Genomic DNA, 20216 nt, shown 5'->3' on the forward strand with positions numbered 1-20216 from the left:
TAAACATTTTTTCAGTTTCAAGGACACCTGAACAAGGAAATTTTGAGACTACTATTGATACCCCAAATGAAACGTTTTCCTATGTTCCATTCATTGTTAAGAATATTGAATCATTTGAAAGCTCTTTATATTGATTCTTAAAGACTGATTTTACAAATACCTTTCCTTGCATCTTCTCTCATGACTGTCAACCCAAAGAAAACCCAGGAGGCAGAGGGTAAGAGCTTATGACTCTCAGTATCCCTTGAAATGTGTCCCATTTATTCCACTATAAGAGGAGATATTTCTCCTCTCCAGGTGAAAACTAAATGTGTTTCTCTCTGAAACTCCCCAAGATCCAGAACAATGAATGTTCATGGATGTTCAGTAGGGACCCACCAGAAACTTGGATATTTTTATGTGGTCAATTGGGACATCATCAAAGTGAGAAATATGTTTTATGTCTATAAATGTAGGCAGAAGAAAAGTAAATAGAGGTGGGGTGAGCAAGGATGACAGAAAAATCAGGAACTTGAAATCTCTACAAGGTGCAGAAAATCAAGTTTTGTTTCTGTTCACCTGATTACTTCTCTCATAGCTTAGCTATCCAGTTCCCAAAACATTCGTTATGACACGGTTTTCCTCAAAATGCTACTCACCACTGTTCTACATGTTTTTAAAGCTGGAAAATAATAAAGTATAATTAATACACCAAAGAATAAAATATTAATAAGTATTTGTATAGCTTAATCCAGTTTAAGCTTATTTTCTAAGAGGAATCCCAAGAGTCTTAATTGCAAGGACTCAAGCAGAGACAATCCACCAGAGACAGAAAGTCAAACAACTCATTCTCAGCCAGCTGCAAATTTAGAAAGAAAGAAAGGAAGAAAGAAAGAAAGAAAGAAAGAAAGAAAGAAAGAAAGAAAGAAAGAAAGAAAGAAAGAAAGGAAGGAAGGAAGGAAGGAAGAAAGAAAGAAAGAAAGAAAGAAAGAAAGAAAGGAAGGAAGGAAGGAAGAAAGAAAGAAAGAAAGAAAGAAAGAAAGAAAGAAAGAAAGAAAGAAAGAAAGAAAGAAAGAAAGAAAGAAAGAAGAAAGAAAGAAGGAAAGAAAGAGGGAGGGAGAAGGGTTTTGCTAAGGTTATGTTAAGTTTCAAGGAATACATATGGGTTTTAGGTTCATGTAGCTTTCATACAACTTGAAAAAGGTTTAGATTTCAAAAGCGAAACTACACAAGTGGTTACTCAGTCATTTTGTGTAAATGCTTTAGCTTTAGATGCTACTGTGAAAAATAAAGTAAAATAAAACAGCTTTAGTAAAAGCTTGTTCAGTGGACAGCACATTAAATCCTGAATTACATACTCAACCAAACCCTTCTTAATGAGCCATCTAAGTCTCTAATGTATATAATACACATTTTTTAAAAGTGCATGAATGCATATTCCATCCAGAGATTTTAGATGGCCCCTTTGGGTTATTATAGTTTCAGAGGAGTCCATCAGTCACCCAGTTACAACATTCTGTGAATGCCTTAAAAATGAAAACTCAGAAATTAGAAGCTCAAAATACCTTGAAAGGGAGCAATATATCACAGGGGAAAAAAGCCATTCAAAGGCAGAGTTGATGAAGCATCTGCCTCCCTGAATTTCTGGTCTTTTGTCACTTTGGGTCACCCTTAAAATAGCTGTGGCTCTGCTCCTTACAATCTCATTATACAACTCTAAGTTGCTTTGTTTATAACTAGAATCCAGTAACCTCTTCTAAGTTTGTGCTGCTGTTATACAACTACTCTCACATGTGCACAAGACTTGGAGACTGAGCAGGGGAAAATAGAGTACTCAGTAGAGGGGGATGGATTGATTGTGGGCTATGCTGCAAAGATTCGAGGCTGGGGCATCCTAGCCTAAGCAATTGGTGAATCCAAACAGGAAATACTTTTCAGTCAAACAGAACAAATTATGTAAGAGACTGACGGACGAGAAGCGGATACCACTTTTCTTCTAGGCAAGCACAAAAAAATAACAGTGCATGCTTAGTAAAAAGAAAAATAAGGGATAGAAAGGAAATGGGGGAGAAAGATTGAGTAACCTTCTTTGTATCCACCTGTTCATTCAGCCCCTATTGCAACTCTACCCAGTGGATAGAGAAGAGAACTAAAGTTCCAGGAGATGTACAAATATACCCCAAATTACACAGCTAAGAATAAGCACAGCAGGAAACCACATCCAGGTCTATGAGACTCTGAAGGCTGCAGGTTCTGATCCTCCACCTGGCTAATGATGTAAATAGTGGAACTGATTCAAAGGACAATGAAGATAGGAGGAAGCCAGTCCTTAAATCTCCATACAGCCTGACTGCCTACCCACAGAATGTTTCCTGAACTGTAAAAATAAATGCCTATTTCCTGGGATTGTTATGAGGATTACAGTTACTGTATGGAAAGCACATAGCACCTGGTGCAGGCACAGTGAAAGCATTATTTCCGTGCAAGCCATTTATTATTATGTTGCTTTCCTAACTTTCCTAATGATTCATTTCACTGCATCTGCTTGTAGAGATTTATATCATGGGTCCATAGCTGTGTTTACATAAGAGTGAAACTTTGATGGTATTTTAAGTTTCTATAAACTCTACTTAGTTTTTTTCCACCAGGAGAGAAATAATAAATTAGAGTGGACTAGATTTGATTTGTGCAGATCAAGCTGGTGAGAAAATTGCAGATCATGCCCCGAGTTTGATAAAGTAAAACTAGTTAATTCCAAAGGTTGAGGGCTAACGTAGAAATTCATTTGTCATCCCAGTGTAGTTTGGATCTATAAAGAACTGATATAGTAAATCTCAGCTTTGATTGAGGAGCAAGGGGAGAATGAGCTCATCTAATCTGATGAGGCCACTGTCTGGCATGAGAGGATTTGATGGCTCAGAAGAGTTAACTGACTCATCCAGTGTGTCCTGGTCAAGGCTGGACCCCCACCTCTGGGTCTGATATAGTGTCTGTCCCACTTGGCCAGCATCCCAATAGTGTTAACAGTCATGCTAATGTACATTTAGGCATGGCACATTCTCCTTATTGCAGATTTTTCATGGCATCAGTCGGCGGACCAAATGATCAATCAAAATGTCTCATCCTCTAGGATCATCATTTTAGAGATAACCCAGACATAGATCAGCAAGAGAAGAGTGTACTTCTACCAAAGCCTCACAGATCTTATGCTTCTACACATATATCAGGAAAACTGGGGTGAATGGCTCTCTCTGTAAGCTGAAAGTGACATTCTGCCACTGCACTCTATGTAACGGATCATAATAGATCTCAGGGACAGTGGCAAAAGTGGTGAGTCTTAGCCCATTTATGCTGTCATAAGAGCCTACCCGGGGTTCTGAAGTTTACTTGGGACATGGTACTGAAAGATAGGGAATCCGAGAACATGATGCTGACACTGGGTAAGGGCTTTCTTGCTGTGTCACCTGGTGGCAGAAGGAGAAAGAGCAAGAGAGGTTGAGAAAAAAAAAAAAAAAACAGAAAAGAAAGCAGGGATTTAACTCACTTTCATAACAAACCCACTCTTGCAATAACTAATCCACCAGTAAAAATGACTTTAATCCATTTATGAAGTCTCTTCCTGTATTGCACTACAGCCTCCAATGTTGTTGCACTGGAGATTAAATTTTCAACACATGATCATTGTGGGACACATTCAAACCACAGTAGGTTGTGGGTCTTCTGCCAGTTGCAGTGTTCCTGTCTATCAGGATGCAGAACCCTTCATTTCAAACCTCTGTGAGCTCCACACATCCCCCTTTCCCTCCTCTTAATTTTTCTTCACTCTTTTCCAGGTCTCTGTCCTCTTGTTAAAGAAGATTTTAAATTGAGATTAAGATTTACAGATGAGTAAAATAGGTTCTTTATTTTCTATTCATATATTTTTCAAGTGATTTATCCTGGATCTAAATGAGATACCACTTTCCAAACAAGAAGTAGGGACCTTTCCACACATCCTAGAGTTATGCATCCAGCCAGCCACAGTGAGTCTTGCCTGTGACATACAGGTGTTATACTAGGTATTATAAGTAATCAAAGAAGCCCAAGATAAAGTCATAGCAGCTATGAAGGTTTTTCTCATAAGGCTAATTTGATGTAATTGCAGAATTCTGACAAAAAGAAGCACAGGCTGTGAGTGTTATACTGTAAAAGGTAGGAAAAGGGAAGTACTTTTTCTTAAAATGAATCTCCTAGTGGCCATGATACTAACTGAAATTCACAATAACTGCAGGTGTCAGTCTGCCTCTATAGGGGTTGTTTTTCACTGGTGCTCACTGTCCTTTCTCGCTCTTCTGGGTCACACACACTTTAGGATGCTCTCTAATGGCCCACCTGAGATGGTACCCTCAGTTCTGAGAAGTTCACTAGTGGCCACGCTAAAATCTACCCCAACAGTTCCCTGCATAGAGAACCTACATGTAAATGCCCCCAGGAACAGCAGTCCAATGACTTAAACTCCGAGGGTACAAATAACAGAGAAAAGACACCTGACAAACACAAAATTTCAAGGGGGACCAGAAAAGGTCAGAAGATAAGAAAAAATGCAGAAGGAAAAAGAACACAGAGACAAAGGCTGGAACCAAGCAGAGCAACGTTATCTAATGGCTAACATGACCTACAACTTTCCTGAGCACTGACTGGTCCTTCCATCTGTTTTACCTGCCTAGAGTTTTAACTGATTTACCAGTTCTGGGAATGGATGGTCCCAGCAGGTCTCCAAGAGCTGGCCTCCACATTAAGAGTGGGTAGGTCTTGAGAAGAAAGGGAATGCTGGCTAGGTTGTTTGTCACTCTGCTTCTTGGCTTTGTTGTTTGCTTGTTCTCAGTTTAGTTTGGATTGTGTTGTCTTTATTTCCTTTTTAGGCATAAGGCTCTCTGCCCAAGATGAAGTGTTTTGAAGCACAGCCTGTTCTGAACTATAAAAGATTTAGTTAATTAACTTTTTACCAGCTGATTACTTTCAACCTTTTTGCTGGCACATTAGGGAAGTATACTAGTGGTTACTAATTAAAGGTATTAGATGTACCTTTACACTTCTTTAAATTCTTGGACTCTTGAACTAAGTTGATTGAAAAGAAAATGGGAATGATTTTTGCTCACTTTATCCTTGAAAATGGCTAAGACGGACTACAAGTAAACCATGAAAAGAGAATTTGTAACCTTATTTTATAACCCATCTTTGTACAAGAGATCTTGGGACCATTAAAAAATAGTAGGTAAGATTTAGTGAATGCATATTGTATATAAGAACTGTAATAAAATGTTCACATGTACCACCTCATTTCACCTTAATTCTCTGCAATAGATATGAAGTCCAATCCCACATTAAAGGTGAGAAAATCAAAGTTGAAAAGTCAAGTAAGTTTCCAAGATTACAAAACTGATATATTCTGTTGGTGGTATGTCTCCAAAAGCAATGAATTCAATCTCAACAACATTGACCTAGATGATAACAAAATAATAAGTTTGAAGTTCAAAAGACCTGAAGAAATCCACTTGCAATTTCAATGTGCATTATGTTTTCTCACAATTTCTTTATGCGTTGGTCTATTATTTTTCTGCAAAGAGTTTCTCCAGTCTCTTTCCCTTTCAGCGGTCTTGATTAACACAGTGATCATACTGTACTTTAATTATTTGTTCAGAAGTTATTGTAACTTGGAATTTTCCAAAGAGAAGATACAAGGCTTAACTCAGGATATTTATTTTGGGAAATGATCTCAATAACCAGGAATGGGGGACTACAAAGAAGAAAATATGAAAAGAGAGAAAAGTAACCCAAGGGATAAATATTGAGCTAGTCACACTGTAGGCACTTGAACTCCATCTACTGAGCAAGAATTCCCCTAAAAAGCTGTGAAAAGTGTGCCTAGAATTGTGTGCCTGAGGGTAAGAGTATTTACTTACTAAGTCCTGTCTCCCAGTGACCAAGGGGAGGCACAGAGAGCATTGACAATGACCAGAAAGCAAAATATATGATGTGTGATAAATACACTTCGGACACACTTGAATGCAGCAACTGTCCGCAACAATAAGCAGACCAAAAAAGAAGGGTTGGAGGATGTGGATGTCCAATATATATGTATGGTCTCATCTGAGGCTAAGGAAAGACCTTCATTTATCTCTGTACCCCAGTGCATAGAATAGACCCTGGCAGCTGGATCATGTGTGCAACCTCTCAACAAGTCTAGAAAGTATCAATTTGTTCAACAAATATGTATGGAGTACGTATTATAAGGCTGACACACTGCAACATACTGATAATATTTGGGTGGCAATTTATAAAATATTTAATACCAGCATTGCACAGGCACTAACCAATCAAAATGAACATCAACCTCCCAGAGGCAGTAGGCTTTCCTGAAATGTACTTTCTTAATTCAAACCTGAAAGTGTTGAATAATTAGGTATAAGCATCCTTTTTATTCTGTCCAAGAGATTACTCTGGGTTTTGGAGGGAAGATGGAAGAAGGTGTTTTTCTTAGTATGCTTTCAAGTGGGGAGAAGAAAAGACAGTGAATGAAGAAGGAACAGGTTTTTCTAGGATAAGAGGGAGGATGGGGAGACAAGGAGAGAAACAAAAGACACAGAAGTACAAATCAACCACTTAAAATGAATAGGCCATCCCGTTTTGGATCTGGAGATTAAGTAGAAAAACAAATATCTCAGAGCTAACAACCATCAAAACAGAGATGTAAAGGTGTAACAGAAGAAGCATATAAAATGGGATATTCGAGCCGTATTAAGTAAATTTTATACTACATTTTATTGAGAGAAAATAGTAATACTTTTACATAGGTAGAATACTGAAGGGAGTTTTGGGGTGCTCCTCAGAAATATTCATTTGTGAGCTAGATGAAGGGGATCTAAACACTTTACCTTAAAAGAGGAATCTCAGACTTCTATTCTCAATGAAGAAATTTGCCAGATATGGTCCTTCAACCCTAACCAAGAACACTTAAAGGGAAATTTCTAAAGTTGTCATTTAGACTCACCTCCAGTGAATAGAGAACAGTAAGACCCTAAATGAAAAGTGAAATTCTGGAAAGTAACAAGCTTTCCCCAGGATCAAAGAAACTCAAAGCTGTTTCATCCCCAGCAGAGTAGAGAGAGTAGGAGGGCTTCCTAAAGATGCTAAAAAAATTCTGTAGACTGAAGTAAAATAGCAGATAGAAACTCAATTGAGTAGTAATGAGTGAAGAATACCAGATAGGGTAAACATAAAATACATTAAAATTTTTAAACCATAGTATATTTAAATACTTTAAAATTTTACTGTATCAAACAAATATAGTAAAATATATTATGGATTTATAGCATATACTGGTAAAATAAATGATAATAAAAATAAATGGAAAGAAGATAGTCAATTTAGCTCCATTCTTACAGATCCTAAAGTGCATGTAAGGACTATAATATCATGTGACTATAAATTGAGATCATTTAAATTTTTATTATACTCTAGGTAAACCACTAAAAATACATAAAAACATACAGCTAAGAGAAATTTAGAGATGAAATAAAAGGGGGTATTGAACAAAGTACTTGATTAATCCACAAGAAGACATAAAAAGAGAAGTAAAAATGAACAGGTGGAGCAATTAGAAAATTAATAAGATGAATGACATGCATCCAACTATAAAAATATTATATTTAAATTTAAAAAAAATTGAAAAGAAGAGAGGATCAGACAGGACTATAAAGCAAGACTCACGTATTTGTTTTCTAGATCGAATTTTAAAAGATTTAGAAATACAAAAACACAAATAGAAAGGAAAAGGATCCAAAATGCAACACCAAGTAAAAAGAAAACTGGAGCAGGATGGGCAGCCAGCATAGGAAGCACCTGGAACTGGGTGAACAGCTCGGTCTGAGGAACCCAGGTGCCTGTCCCATAGCCTTACATCTTAGGACCAGGCCACCAGGGATGACAGCCGCACAGTAGGACCCAGACAAGTATGCACATGTTGAACAGGTGAGTCTAGCAGAAGGGAAATGGCTGAAATATAAACTAATAGGTGGTAAGTTAGGTGAACCTATGTTGTGCTTAGGGACAATGACACATAGAATAGAAACAGGTGGGTGGGACTGCCTACTTTTTAAAATATAATTTTATTTTATTTTGTCTTGCTTTTTCTTTTTTTTATCTTACTTTTTTTTCATTTTCCTTTTCTTTTTCTCTGTTGTTTTCTCATTTTCCTTCTCCTTAATTTTTCTTCTCCTAATTCCATCTCCCAAACCCAGAGACCAAGTTCAGATAATCCTTCAAATACTCCTTCATTCTTTCTCTACTATCACCTTCTACAGTTACTTAAACCTTGCATGACCATCTTTTGTCCTCCAGCCTTGCTTCTACTTCCTTTCCAGTTATGTTTATCTTATACACCATCCTGCCTAAATATCCACACCACAGGATAAATCTACCCTAACAAGGGGAAATACTTTGCATACAAACCCCTGACTTACAATTGATTCTGTTATAAAACTATACACTTTGTTCCTATGGTCTAAAGTACAAAATCAATAGTTACCACAGTTGGTCAATGTCTAAATTGTGCTTGATACTATCATTATTGCTAATTGTACTACTGCAGCTACAATGTCAAATCTATTGTAATAAGTTCTTCTCCTTTGTGTAACAATATTTGGAAGGTCCGGGCTAATAAATTTACCAAAGCCCTATACCAAAATACTGGGGACTGAGCCAAACAGAAATCAACATCCCACTCTGAATTAAATGGGAAAGTAGGATCTTGGGACAGACATAAACCAAGAAGCTCCTACACACAAAAGATATCCCTGAAGAAAAGATTTACCTTTCTTACAGAGGCCTTAATACTATTGATAATACTTGTGACTCCAAAAAACTCATAAGGATCATCAGAGAAAACAAAATAAAAAGTTTTAGAAATAGAAAATGTCAAGACAAAGGAATAGCATGTAATCTAAGAGTTCCAGCCCACCTAGAACAAGTCCAGGAAACATTGACATAAAAGAAATTGGAAGTCACACACTTACAATTTCTGAAATAATAGCAATCGAAGTAAAGAAACAACTCCATGAGGCTATAGAGGAAATCTTATCAGAAAAAACTCTCAGGTTAAAAAAAAAAAAAAAAAAGACAAGAATTGCTCAGCATATCTAAAGAAGACATAGATTACAGTGCATGAAACAGATTCAAAGAGATATCCAGAAAATTAAAAATTCTGTTGAATGCTGGTAAAACTGCTTGAGTGAAATTAAAGATAGACATCAGAAGACAGTGCTGCAGCTAGCACCAATGAAAGGAAAGATCTCTTTAAAATACCAAAGAGCCAGAAAATAACAATTCAACAGCTGCAAGATTCAAAGAAAAACAATATAGACTGATAGGAGTCAATGTAAAAGCAGGAATCAACACAAAGGACATAAAAAGACTACTTGCAGAAGTAATAGCAGAAAATTTCCCAAGCATGGGAACAGAATCTGACATACGGATAAATGAAGCACATAGAACTTCAATGTTTCATAACCAAAATAAATCCACATGCAGACATACAATAATCAAAATTCCAGATTCAGCACAAGAACAGAATATTAAAAGCTGTTAAAGAAAAGCCCATCAGAATCATGGAAGATATCTCAATGCAAACCAGCAAGTCAAGAAGATCTTAGAATGAAGCATTGCAAATCTTGAAAAAAAACAAATTCCAAACCAGATTCATACACCCTGCAAAACAATCTTTGAAAATTCATAGAGATAAAAGAAACTTCCATGACAGAGAACAACCAAAGAAATTCATGACCACCAAACCAACCCTACAAAGAGTACTGACAGATATGCTAAAAAGAGATAAAAATGACCAAAGTTCCAAGAAAAACAACACAAAGAAAACACAGTCAGGGGTAAGCAATGAAACAGAGAAGAAAAGTAGGGAATAAAGAGCAGAAAAATACCATGAGAAGGATAAGCAAATGCATATCTGTTGTAACTGTCAACATAAATGGCCTCAATTCACCAAAAGAAATAAACAGGATGGATCAAGAAACAAGATCCAACAAAATGCTGTATACAAGAAGCACATTTAATTAAAAAATAAATTCATAGACTGAAAGTCAAAGGATGAAAAACAAACCTCCATGCAAGAAGAACCAAGAAAAGGCAGGAATAGCTATTCCCTTTGTAGACAATGTGAATTTCAAACCAAGAATAATCAAGAGATAAGAAACTCCACTACATACTTGTTGGGGGAAAACTTCAAGAGGAAGAGATAATAATCATAAATATCCATGCACCAAATACAGGTTCACCCAACTATATAAGACAAATATTACTAGATATACAAAATAAAGGAACCAATGACATAATTGTAATGTGAGTGCTTAACATCCTACTGTCACAGATAGATTAACTGAGCAAAAAAGTAGCAAAGAAATATCACAACTGAACCAAACCTGTGAACAAATGGACTTAGTAGATGTTTTAAGAGTATTCCACCCAACAATATCAGAATGCACACTCTTCTCAGATGCACAAAGTAAGTTCTCTAAAATGAGCCATATACTAGCCCTTAGAACATGCTTAAATAAATGCAAAGGAATTGACATAACCCATGCAATATATCTGACCATAGTGCAATGAAATTGGAAATTAATGACAAAAAACCTGCAAAAACTCCATAAACATATGGAAATTAAATAAGAGCCTCCTGCACAAACAATGGGTCACAGATAAAATTAAAGAAGTAATTAAACAATATCTACAATCAAATGAAAGTGGGTGATTTCAAATAATTTGTATTCTGCCTAACTTCCTCAGAATTTATGAATGAAGCACTTTTAAAACCAAGCACCTGACACATGCCCTGCGCTGAGTGAGCGAGTGCTCCAAGAGCTGCTGGTCCTGCAGATCGAACCCGTGCTTCACCCACACTGCCATGGTTCCCAGCTAAAACTCATGGAGAAAGGCAGGTATTTCCCATCTACTTCCTAGGGACAGAGCGGGTGATTCAGGACCCCACCACCATTACAGTCTGAGTCTTTGCTCTCTGTGCACTCATGGCAGACAGGAGGTCCTCACTCAGAAGCTCCAGGGACTGCTCTCACTGGGATGCGCGTGTGGCACCTTCCTGCATGCATCCTGTACCGAGTGAGCTAGTGTTCTGGGAGCTGCTGGTCCATGGATCATGCCCATGTTTTACTCCCACCACCATGGTTCCCAGCTGAAACTCATGGAGAGAGCCAGACAGGAAGTCCTCACTCAGAAGCCCCAGGAACTGCTCTCAATGGGGTTCACAAGTGGGCCCTCCCTGCGTGCGCCCTGTGCCAAGTGAGCAAGTGCTCCAAGAGTGGCTGGTCCAGCAGTTCAAGTCTGTGCCTTACTTGCTCCCAGACACCCTGGGGGGGTCACAGGCATGGACAGTCTGTGATTGCTGACCATCCAGCTTGCATCTGATTCCTGCATGTGTCCTGAACAGACTGGAGACACAGAATCAGGTGGTTCACAAACTGTCGACCCTGCAGTTTGTTTCTGGGTTTTGCCTGTACCCTGAACTGCCTGGGGACATAGATCCACTGGACCGGGATTGTCACACCAGTGCAACACAAGTCTGGGCTGTGCACATACCCTGAACTGCAAGGGGACACTGGATCAGATGGTCTGCCACCAGCTGACACCAATGCCCACGTCTGAGACCTGGGATAACTAGATACAAATCAATAACTGATGGAAAACCCCAGACTAAGTAGTGCTTCTCAGGGGTCACTGAGGGGTAAACCTGACCACCAAGAAAACTAGAGACACTAGTGGCCTTTGCTGTGCAGCCACTAAAGAGGGAAACTGAGCTTTCCGCATCCGGTAGCAAACATGACCAAAGGAAGGACTAAAACACAATCCCAGAACTGCACCCCACTCAGAACAAGTCCAGGAGACATTGACATAGGAGAACTTGGAAAACACATGTCTGAAATAGCTGAAATGATTGCAATGGAAGTAAAGAAACAACTCCATAAGGCCATAGAAGAGATGAGATCAGAAATAATCTCTTAGGCAAAAAATGAAAAGACAATAATAATGAAAGAACTGCTCAAAATGTCTGAAGAAGAAACAGATAAGAAAATAGAAGAACAAAGGCAATGGGCAGAAGTGTTAAATGAAATGAAAAATGTAGAAAGGACTTAGAATGCATGAACCAGATTCAAAGAGACTTCCACGAAAACAAAGCTTCCATTGAAAACTGCCAAAACCACTTCAATGAAGCTGAAGATAGAATCTCAGACTTTGAAGACACCATGCCAGCTAGAGACCGTGAAAGAAAGGATCTTGTAAAATCAACAAGGATCCAGGAAAAGTCAATTCAACAGCTGCAAGATGAGGCAAAGAGGAATAATATATGACTTATAGGAGTTAATAAAACAGCAGGAAGCAACACAACTGACATGAAAAGAATATTTGCAGAAACAATAGCAGAAAATTTCCCAAGCATGGAAACAGAACCTCATATACAGGTAAATGAGGCATATACAACTCCAACCAACCACAACCAAAATAAAACTACACCCAGACATAGAATAGTCAAGTTCCCAGATCTCCAGCAAAAGAACAGAATATTAAAAGCTGCTAGAGAAAAGAAACAGATTGCCTATAAAGGAAAGCCCATCACAATCATGGCAGACTTCTCAGCACAAACCATCCAATCCAGAAGAGCTTAGAGCAAAGTATTACAGGTCCTGAGACAGAACAGCTTCCAGTCAAGACTGATGGACACTGCCAAACTATCCATAAAATTCAAAGGAGAAATAAAATATTTTCATGACAAAGAACAATAGAAGAACTTCATGAGTGCCAAGCCAGCATTACAAAGAATACTAACACATATACTAGACAGAGAAAAATCTGACCACAATTTCAAGAACAACAGTAGAAATGAAAAGTGAAGATCAAGCAAGTAAATGGTAGAAAAAGTAGGACACCACTGCAAGTAAATAACATGACAATGATGAATCAACACATATCATTTATAACTATAAATGGAAAGGGCCTCAATTCTGCAGTCAAAAGAAACAGAATGGCAGAGTGGATTAAAAAACAAAATCCAGTGATATGCTGTATACAGGAGACACATTTTATTCAAAAGGAAATCCATAGACTAAAAGTCAAAGGATGGAAAACAATCCTCCATGCAACAGGAACCCAGAAAAAAGCAGGTGTAGCTATTCTGTTTACAGACAATGTAAACTTCAAACTGACAACAATCAAAAGAGATAAAGAAGGTCACTAAATACTAGTCAGGGGAAAACTGCAAGAGGATGAGATAACAATCATAAACATGTCTGCACCAAATGTCGGAGCTCCAAATTATATAAGGCAAATCTTAACAGGCATGCAAACCCATATAATTAGTAACACTATTGTAACAGGGGACTTCAATACCCCATTGACACAAAGAGATAGGTCAACGGGGCAAAAAATCAGCAAGGAAATAAAAGATCTGAACCAAAGCTGTGAACAAATGGACTGAGTAGATGTATACAGAGTGTTCCACCCCACAACATCAGAATATACATTTTTCTCAGCTGCACATGGGTCTTTCTATAGAATAGACCAAATCCTAGCCCATACAGCATAACTTCCAAAATGCAAAAGAATTGAAATTATCCCATGCATATTATCTGACCACAGTGCAATGAAAATGGAAATTAATGACAAAAGGAACTCCAAAAACTCCAGAAACACTTGGAAATTAAACAACAACCTCCTGAACAACCAATGGGTCACAGAGAAATTAAAGAGGAAATTAAGAAATACCTACAAACAAATAAAAATGTAAATACAACTAACTGGAACCTATGGGATGCAATAAAAGCAGTCCACAGAGGGAAATTTATACAAGTTAATTCACACATAAGGAAAACAGAAAGAGAAAAAATAAACAGCCTAATGCTGCCTCTTAAACTTTTAGAAAAAGAAGAACAAGTCAGACCCAGAGCACAAAGAAGGGAGGAGATTATAAAGATTAGGGCAGAAATTAATGCACTTGAGACGAAGAAAGCCCTCCAAGAAATAAATCAGAGTTGGTTCTTTGAAAGAATAAAAAAAAAATCATAAACCCCTCTTCAACCTTATCAAGAAAAGGAAGGAAAGAACTCAAATTCATGCAATAAAGAATGAAAAGAATGAAATTTCTACAGATTCCACAGAAATTCAAAAGATGATTAATACCTACTAGGAAAATCTTTACTTGCATAGGATAGAAAACTCAGAAGAAATGGACAGATTCCTAGAAATGTACTAATTACCAAGGTTGAGTCAAGAAGATACAAAATTCCTGAACAACCCAATATCAATTAATTCAATTGAAAACGTGATTCAAAATCTACCGACAAAGAAAAGCCCAGGCCCTGATGGATTCACAGCAGAATTTTACAAGAAATTCAGAGAAGATTTAACACCAACACTCCTCAAACTCTTCAATGAAATTGAAAAGGAAGAAATTTTCCCTAACTCATTTCTGGAGGCAAGCATCATACTGATACCAAACCAGAGAAAGACCCAACCAAGAAAGAGAACCACAGATCAACCTCCCGAATGAATACAGATGCAAAGATACTCAATAAGTACTAGCAAATAGAATGCAGCAAATAATCAAGAGAATCATCCATCACAACCAAGTCAGATTCATTCTAGAAATGCAGGGTTGGTTCAATATTTGCAAATCTATAAATGTTATATGCCATATCAATGGAACCAAAGATAAAAATCACATGATTATCTTAATAGATGCAAAGAACACTTTTGACAAGGTCCAACATACATTTATGATTAAAACTCTACAAAAAATAGGAATAGATGGTCATTACCTTAACGTGATCAAAGCCATCTATGACAGTCCAACACCCAGCATCATTCTCAATGGATAAAAACTGAAAGGTTTTACTTGAAAATCTGGAACAAGACAAGGATGTCTGCTGTCACAACTCCTGTTCAGTATACTTCTGGAACCACTAGCCAGAGCAATTAGACAAGAGAGAGAAATAAAAGGAATAGAGATAGGAAAGCAAGAAGTAAAACTATCACTATTTGCAGATGACATGATACTTTACATGGAAGACCCCAAAAACTCCACAAGAATACTCCTTGAATTAATCAACAAATTCAGCAGTATAGCTGGATACAAAGTCAACACCCAAAAATTGATAGCATTCCTATACACAAACAACAGCCTGAGAGAGAAATTAAGGAAACCATTCCTTTCACAATAACATCCAAGAAATTGAAATACTTAGGAATCAATCTAACAAAAGAAGTAAAAGATCTCTTCAGTGAAAACTACAGAACTCTGAAAAAAGAGATCAAAGATTTCAGTAAATGGAAAAATATTCTTCACTCATGGATAGGAAGAACCAACATTGTGAAAATGGCCATACTCCCAAAACTGCTGTACAGATTCAGTGCAATTCCCATTAAGCTACCATTAGCATACCTCACAAATCTCGAGCAAACATGCCTTACATTCATCTGGAACCAGAAGAGACCTAGAATGGCAAAAACAATCCTGGGCAACAAGGACAAGGCAAGTGGAGTCACAATCCCTGACCTGAAATTATACTACAAAGCTACTGTAATAAAATCAACCTGGTACTGGCTAAAAAACAGACCTGAAGATCAATGGAACAGACTGGAAGAAACAGCCACAACAGGAAGCACACTTGGCCACCTAATCTTTGATACAGAGGCCAAACAAACTCACTGGAAGAACCATAGCCTCTTTAATAAATGGTGCTGGAAAAACTGGCTTGCCACCTGACAAAGACTGAAAATAGACCCAAGTCCTTCACCATGCACCAAACTCAACTCAAAATGGATCACAGATCTCAATATTAAAATGAAACGCTAAATCTATTGAAAGAGAAAGTAGATAAAAACCTTGAAAACATAGGGGTAGGCAGACAGTTCATGAACAAAAACCAAACTGCACGTGAAACACTTCAAAGAATCAACAACTGGGATCTGATCCTACTGAAAAGTTTCTGCACATCTAAAGAAATCACCAGAAGAGTAAAAGGAAAACCCACAAATTGGGAAAAATTTTATCTGACTGTCCCTCAGACAAAGGGCTTCTGTCTAGAACATATAAAGAATTAAAAAATTTCAGCCCCTCCAAATTCAAAGATCCAATCCAAAAATGGGCAGCTGAGATGAATATACATTTCTCAGGTCATGAAATACAAATGGTAAATAAATACATGAGAATATGTTCAACATCATTAGTCATTCGAGAAATGCAAATTAAAACAACATTGAGATTCCACCTTACCCCAGTAAGAATAGCTAGCATTAAGAAATCAACCAATAACAAATGCTGGCGAGGCTGTGGAGAAATAGGAACCCTTCTCCACTGCTGGTGGGAATGCAGACTGGTGAAACCACTGTGGAAATCAGTTTGGACATTCCTCAGCAAACTAGGACTAGAGGTCCCATTCAACCTAGCTATTCTCCTGGGTATCTTCCCAGAAGATCTAAAACATCATTTCACAACGATATATGTGCACCTGTGTTCATAGCAGCACAATTTGCAATTACTACCTTGTGGAAGCAACCCAAATGTCCATCCACTGAGGACTGGATAACAAAATTGTGGTAGTTTTATAGAATGGAATATTATTCAGCTATAAAGAAAGATGAACTCGAGGCTTTTATAGGTAAATGGTCACAACTAGGGACCATACTCATAAGTGAAATAAATCAGACATGCATGTGCAAGCACCCCATTGTCTCACTAGTGTAAAACCTGAAAGAGTTAATTTAAATTTGGAGGTATGATAGACATTGTAAAATGATAGAAAAACACTCAAGGGTAAAAGGTTTTTGTATGTATGTATGTATACATTTTGTATGTATGTATGTATATACAGGATAGTTAACATAGTTGATCTACTGTCTTCTATTTCTTTGCTGAAAGAAACTGTCAATGAGTCCTTGATTGGTCAATATTGCATGTCTCTATCTGTTTTCCTGAGAAACCACTTTGAAGATATCAATATATAATACAACAAGCACTGTTAATTTCCTACCACTTTGTTTGTAACTCTGCATTGCCTGTACTGTTCTTTTGCTATTTTGTAAAAGGTTGTCTGTCTGTTAATATTTTCCTCCTTTTATTTTTAAAATAAAAAGAAAAAATCAAATGAAAATGTAAATACAACTTGCCAGACCCTGTGGGAAGCAATGAGGGAAATTTGTAGCAGTGAATTCTCACATTAGGAAAACAGAGTGACAACAAGCAAACAATCTAATGCTGCACCTCATGTTTCTAGCAAAATAAGAGCACATCAAGTCCAAAGAAGGGAGGAAATCTAAAAATCCAAGCAGAAATTAATGCAATTGAGATCAAGAAAACAATACAAAGAATTATTCAGTTGAAGTATTGATTCTTTGAAAGACTCAATAAATTTGATAAATCCCTAGCCAACCTCATCAAAAAAAGGAACAAAAAAACTGAAATTCATTCAATAAAAAATGAAAGAAACATAAATCAGAGCCATTGTCTCCTGAGTGTAAGAACCTGAAAGAGTAAACAAAACTGAAAGGTGCAATAGATATTGTGAAAGGAAAAGAAACTGTTCAATATGAAAAAACAACTGGGATGAGAGAAAGAACAAAAAAAGAAAGAAGGAAGGGAAATGCACCCACACACATAAGATAGCAAAGACAATTGTACTGCTAATTTCTATTGATTTATTGAAGGAACAGTTAATGTTTAATTGTATGATCAATCTTGCCTACCTATATCTGGTAATCTGAGCAACTACTTTAAAAATAACAATAAGTAATACAACAACAATTGTTGATTTCCTATCATCTCATTTTGAAATTCCATATCATTTTTATAGTTTTTATGTTGTATTGCTTTGTCTTTGTTTTTGCTATTTTGTTTCTGTTCTTTTCTCTTTAAAATAAAATTTTTAAAATGTAAGGTAAAAGAAATGAAAAGGGTAAAATCACTAGAGAGCCTGTGGAAATTCAGAATATCATAAATACCCACTGCAAAAATCTTTACTCTCATAGGATGGAAAACACAGAGGAAATGGACAGGTTTCTAAAAACATATGAATTACCAAAGCTGAATTAAGAAGATATGAAAATTCTGAATAACCCAAAATCAGTAATGAAATTGAAAATATAATTTAAATATTACCAACAGAGAAAAGCCCAGGCCATGATGGATTCACTACTGAATTCTACAAGAAATTCAGGGAAGATTTAATCCCAATACTCCTCAAATTCTTTGACAAAATTAAAAGGGAAGCAATTCTCTCTAACTCATTCCTGCCAGCAAGTATTACACTGATACCAAAAGCAGAGAAAGACCCAACCAAAAAAGAGAACTACAAGTGAAACTCCCTAATAAATATAGATACAAAAGCCTTCAATGAAATACGAGAAAACAGCTTGCAGAAAATCATCAAAAAGATCATACACCATGACCAAGAGGGATTCATCCGAAGAATGCAGGGATGGTTTTACATACACCAATCAATAAATGTAATACAGCTTTTCAGACCCAAAAGGTAAAAACCACATTATCATCTCAATAGACACAGAAAAAGCTTTTGAGAAAGTATAATATTTACTCATGATAAAACTCTACAGAAAATCAGAATAGATGGTCTGTACCTCACTCTAATAAAAGTCATCTATGACAAGACAATAGTCAACATTATACTAAATGGAAAAAAAAGAAAACTTTCACTTTAAAATGAGGAACAAGATAAGGATGTCCACTATCATCACTCATTTTCAATATAGTTCTGGAAACATTTACCCAAAAGTATTAGACAAGAAGAGAAATAAAAGGAATAAGGATAGGAAAGGAAGAAGTTAAATTATCATTATTCACAGATGACATGGTACTCTACGTAGAAGAGCCCAAAACTCCACCAGAACACTTACAGATTTACTAACCAAAATCATTGATGTAACTGGATACAAAGTCAACACTCAAAACTCAATAGCATTCCTGTACACAAGCAACAAACTCGCTGAGAGAGAAATTAGAGAAACCAAACACTTCACAATAGCACTGAAATAAATGCAATACTTAGGAATCAATCTAATGAAGGAAGTGAATACATTGAAAACCACAATACTCTGAAAAAAAGAGATCAAAGAGGATTTCAGACAATGGAAAGATATTCCTTACTCATAGATATGAAGAATCAACATAGTGAAAATGGCCATACTCCCAAAACTGTTGTACAGATTCAAAGCAACCCCAATTAAAATACCATTAGTATACCTCACAGATCTAGAAAAAACATTGCTAAAATTCATCTGGAACCAGAAGAGGCTTAGAATAGCAAAAGAAATCCTGGGCAACAAAGGCAAGGCAGAAGGTATCAAAATCTCTGACTTGAAACTGTACTATAATGCTACCGTGATAAAATCAGCATAGTACTTGCAAAAACACAGACCTGAAGATCAGTGGAACAGATTAGAAGATGAAAACACAACTACAAACACATTTAGCCATGTTGTTTTTGACAAAGGGGCCAAACATACTCACTGGAAGAAAGATAGCCTCTTTAACAAATGGTGCTGGAAAAACTGGCTTTCCACATGTCAAAGATTTAAACTAGACTATGTCTATCACCATGTACTACACTAAAGTCAAAAAGGATCAACAATCTAAATATTAAAACAGAAATACTGAGTCTACTCAAAGACAAAGTAGGTAAAATCTTGAAGACATAGGGGTAGGCAGAGAGTTCATGAACAAAACCCAGACTGCAAGGGAAATACTTCAAAGAATCAATAACTGGGATCTCATCTTATTGAAAAGATTTTGCACATCAAAAGAAATCACCAACAGAGTAAAAAGAAAACCCACTAATTGGGAAAAAATTTTATCCAACTACCCCTTAGACAAAGGACAGCTATCTAAAACATATACAGAATTAAAGACAATCTGGCCCCCAAAATTCAAAGACCCAATCAAAAAATGGGCATCTGAGATGAATACATACTTCTCAGATGAAAAAAGACTAATGGTGAATAAATCTATGAAAAAATATTCAACATCATTAGTCATTCAAGAAATGCAAATTAAAACAACACTGAGATTCCATCTCACCCCAGAAAGAATGGCTATCATTGAGAAATCAACAAATAACAAATGCTGGCAAAGGTGTGGGGAAAAAGGAACCCTTCTCCACTGCTAGTGG

The sequence above is a fragment of the Chinchilla lanigera genome, unplaced genomic scaffold, assembly GCF_000276665.1.
Source record: "Chinchilla lanigera isolate Chin_1 unplaced genomic scaffold, ChiLan1.0 scaffold00014, whole genome shotgun sequence".
Classification (NCBI taxonomy): domain Eukaryota; kingdom Metazoa; phylum Chordata; class Mammalia; order Rodentia; family Chinchillidae; genus Chinchilla; species Chinchilla lanigera.